We start from the raw sequence: 4,101 nt of genomic DNA, 5'->3' as shown, positions 1-4,101 counted from the left end.
TGGTTCGAGTCCAGCCCGAGCTGAGCAGCCGCTGAGCTGCCAACAGGTAGCAAGATGGCTCAGCTAAAAAAAAAAAAAAAAAAAAAAAAAGAGGGAGGATGACTTGAAACCCCAACACACTGCATTTGAGGTGCTTGCTGCACCTTCCCACCGAGGCGCCTGGAGGCTGATAAACTGGGCTGTGTCTGGGCAAGAGTCACTGAAGCCCGGAGATTCTGCCTTAGAAATCTCTGTCTGTCTTGACCCTCCATCCAAACCCCACTTCCGCAGGCTTCCTCTGTTGGCACCCAGGAGCGCCCCCTGCTGTTCCTCCCATGTTACTCCAGGAAAATCAGAACATGCATCTGATTCTTTCTCATCTCCCTGTATAACACCCTTCTGGGGCCCTTCATATGTGGCACCAACGCTTCCCATCCCACCTCCCTGCTTCCCTACATGCATCCCCACCTCTGTGCCTTTGCACTTGCTGCGTCTGTCTGCTAGAAAGTCCCTGTTCTGCTTTCCCCCAGCGACACCATTACCTCTTTGGAAAAGCCCATCTTGACATACTGTGCTTAACAGTCTGCTCTTCCTGTGTGTCCCCACATCTCTTCACTCCTACGTCTCTTAGAGGGATGCTGTGAGGATTACACGAGTCAACACCTAGAACCTGGCAAAGAGTGAGGGCTCTATAATTGTCAAATCTTTTAAAATTTTTATTATCTTTAGAATTAGTACAGTTTTACTTATCTCAGAGAGTGTTTTGTTTATCTTTGCTGCTCCCGGAAGCTGGCATATAGCCGGTGTTCAAAACACTGTTGAAGGAATGAATAAGGGTGAGAGGGAGAAAGGCCTTTCCAAGAGGAGGCACAGGAATGCGGGCCCCAGGCCTGAGTTCTGGGCGTTTTCTGTAGCAGCTCTCCAGGCTCTTGCCTCCAGCACCTTCAGGCTCCCACCACGGCTGTGTGTCCACCTTCAGCCAAGGAAGTCCTCAGTACCTGGCAATGTCAGGTGAAGGTACCTGAGGAGACATTCCTGACCATGGTCCAGAACTTTGACGGCTGAGTTCTACTCTCTACTAATTGGAGTCATTTTGGGGAAGACAGCAACATGGTGGGAACTCCAAATTGGGTGTGGGCTAGCCCTCAGTGCCTTCCTAATCCTGACTCTGGCCTGGTCTAAAACTGTGTTTAATCATAGATCCAGGAGAAGCCTACTTTCATCAACAGACATTTTTAATATTTTCAAAAGAAGACTCTTAGCTCCTCTCTCAGTTTATTCCTTGGGCAGAACATGGTTCCATGCCAGCAGCTACTCCCACTGTCTTTATTCCTCTTGCATTTTTTAGAGGCCCCTGAGATCCCTCAACATAAAGATGAAAACATGGAATTGGGAGCAGGTGCTATGGTGAGGCACCCATGGTACCACCAGGATGTGCCAGCACCCGTGTCAGGCATCGCACATACATACATTATCTTACTAAATACCCATCATCACCATTGAGTTAATACAGCTGTCACCCCATTTTATAGCTGCGGAAACCGAGGGCTCAGGTGATTGGGCCAAATGTCACAGAATTTGAAGCTTGGCTTCTTCCTTCCATGAAATCTCATCTCCAGTTTTCTCATCAGTAAAATGAAGATAATTGCACCCATCTCACAAGGTACAGATATGAACGTAAACGAATATATTAAAAAAATTTTAAGGTTAATAAAGGTGTTCCTTTCGATTATTAACATAAAAGAGAAGGAACCCACGCCTGTTTTGCTGCACTAGCTTCTAGATTTGCTACTTCCAGGCCTGTGTTCCCCGCCCATTGAAGGGATGCTTTTGTCATTCCATGGCCTGGGGAGGGGCCTTAATGAGGGGGCTGCAGAAACCGGACTGGGAGGCTCCAAGATAATGCTACTAGCCCTTACATGTGTATATTCTGCAGAGTTTACAAAACACAGTCAGAGATGGTATCTCCCTTAGTGCTCATTTCATCTCCCTGACATTGGAATTCTTAACCCCATTTCACAGAGGGGACAAGTAACCAAGGCTGAGTGAGGATGCAGACCCAGGGTTGTTCTGCAGTGTGCTCTCTTCTTGGACCAAGCAGCCACCCCCTGTGGATCACTAACTCTGAAAGGGCGTCTAGTGGGGGGTGGGGACAGCACCTTGTAAATTGCTGATTCCTCAGTTCCGTAAGGTCTGAATGGAGAATACCAAGGTCTGGAGCAAACTCCAAGTTTCTGCATTTTATCCAGTTCACCTGGAGGGTGGTGCTCTGGATCACACTTGAGACGCAGCGGAAGATGGTACAGCATTCCTGGAAGTCCGGAGTACAGAGCAGTGAATCTCTGCCAGAGATAAACTCATAACTGGGTGGAGTGGGTGGAGGGGTGGGTGTGGGGGGGATCAGAGCATGCATATGTTGAAATATCTCAAGAATGTTATGGCCAAGCAACATGCCAGGATGTGTACATTGATTTTCAAACATAAATACACACACACACACACACACACACACATATATATATATATATTCCACTTTTATGAAGTCCCTAGAGTAGTGAAGCCCATAGAGACAGAAAGTACAATAATGATTGCCCAGGACTGGGAGGATCGGAGAATGGGATGATGAAAAAGTTCTAGAAAAGGATGGTGGTGGGGCCGCCCAAGTGGCGCGTTGGTTAAGAGCTGGCTTGGGATGCCAGCTCTGAGCAGCAGGGCCCCATTTCGGATCCCACATGAGGGCCAGTGACACTACCCTCAACAGCTAAGATGGTGAACAACAGCTCAACCTGGAGCTGGGCTGTCGTGAGTTGCCGGCGATGGCATAGGCTGCAGCCCCTGCTGCTGTGGGCTGTCATAAGCTACCGTGTGTGGCCGGCAGCCAGCGTGAGCGGCCAGCAGCCGGTGTGAGCTGCCAAGAGCCACCGTGAGAGGCTGTCCAGAGGCCAGCGACCAATCTGCCTCAGCCGGGAAGAGCGCAATGACAATACCAACACGGGCCAGTGAAGCAACGTCCTCCACAACTAGACTAAAGAGCAAAAGGACAGCAACTTGTCTGTTCCCCTTCCCTTGATTCCCCAGCACTGTTCCCCTCCCCTAATTCCCCAATTAAAAAATAAATAAATAAAAAACTTAAAAAAAAAAAAGGATGGTGGTGATGGTTGCACAACAATGTGAATGTTCTTAATGCCATTGAACTATAGACTTAAAAATGGTTGAAATAGTACATTTTATGTTGTGTGCATATTTTTCACAATTATATTTATACACACACATACAAAAGGGAAGCATCTCTTAGTATGACATAAAACCTGGAAACTATAAGTTTAAAAACTATTACATTGCCTACATAATAATAAAAAATTTCTGCAAAGGGATGACATAACCTGATTGCTATTTTTAAAGAAAATTTTTGGCCCCCTGGTTACAAAAAGACTGGGGGGCCAAAGGTCAAAGCAGAAATAATCTGCGGGATAATCTAGGCAGGAGTTGGTGGCAACTTGGACCAAAGTGGCAGTTGTGGATGTGGAGGCTGTGAGAAGTGGTTGGCTTTGGGATGGGTGTAAAGGCACAGACAATGGAATCGCCAACAGGTGGGCTGGGGGCATGTGAGAGAAAGACCTGAGGTGGCACTGATGGCTTGTGCAAACTGGAACGTAAGCCGCTTTTCATTTAGGTGGAGAGGATGACAGTTAAAATGGGTTTTCAGGGAAGATCAGTTTGGTTTTGGAAATGTTAATTTAAAACACCCCTGGGTCATCTAAGTGCAGATTTGAGAAAGCCATTGAGGGAGAGGTCAGAAGAGAGGTCAGGCCAGCTGGAGATAGAAACTTGGCAGTTAAGAGCCTATGGATGGTATTGAAAACCAGGAGACCTGACCCCATTGCCAAGGCGTGGAAGTGGTTCAAGGGCTGCCATCTTGGACAGGTCAAGGTTGAGAAGTCGGGGAGACAGAGGCGCTTTGAGGTATGAGGAAAACCAGGGGAGTGTGGTGTCCTGGAAACTCGCTGAAGAGAGGCATTAGGAAGCCAGGAGCGGATCAGCAGCATCAGCTGTTGCTGCTGGGCCAGGAAGTATGAGGACCGAGGACTTACCGCTGGCTACAGCAGCAAGGTTAAGGTGACC

This window comes from Hipposideros armiger, unplaced genomic scaffold (genome assembly GCF_001890085.2).
Source record: "Hipposideros armiger isolate ML-2016 unplaced genomic scaffold, ASM189008v1 scaffold_406, whole genome shotgun sequence".
Taxonomy (NCBI): domain Eukaryota; kingdom Metazoa; phylum Chordata; class Mammalia; order Chiroptera; family Hipposideridae; genus Hipposideros; species Hipposideros armiger.
The sequence above is the reverse complement of the archived record's forward strand: the minus strand, read 5'-3'. Positions refer to the sequence as shown.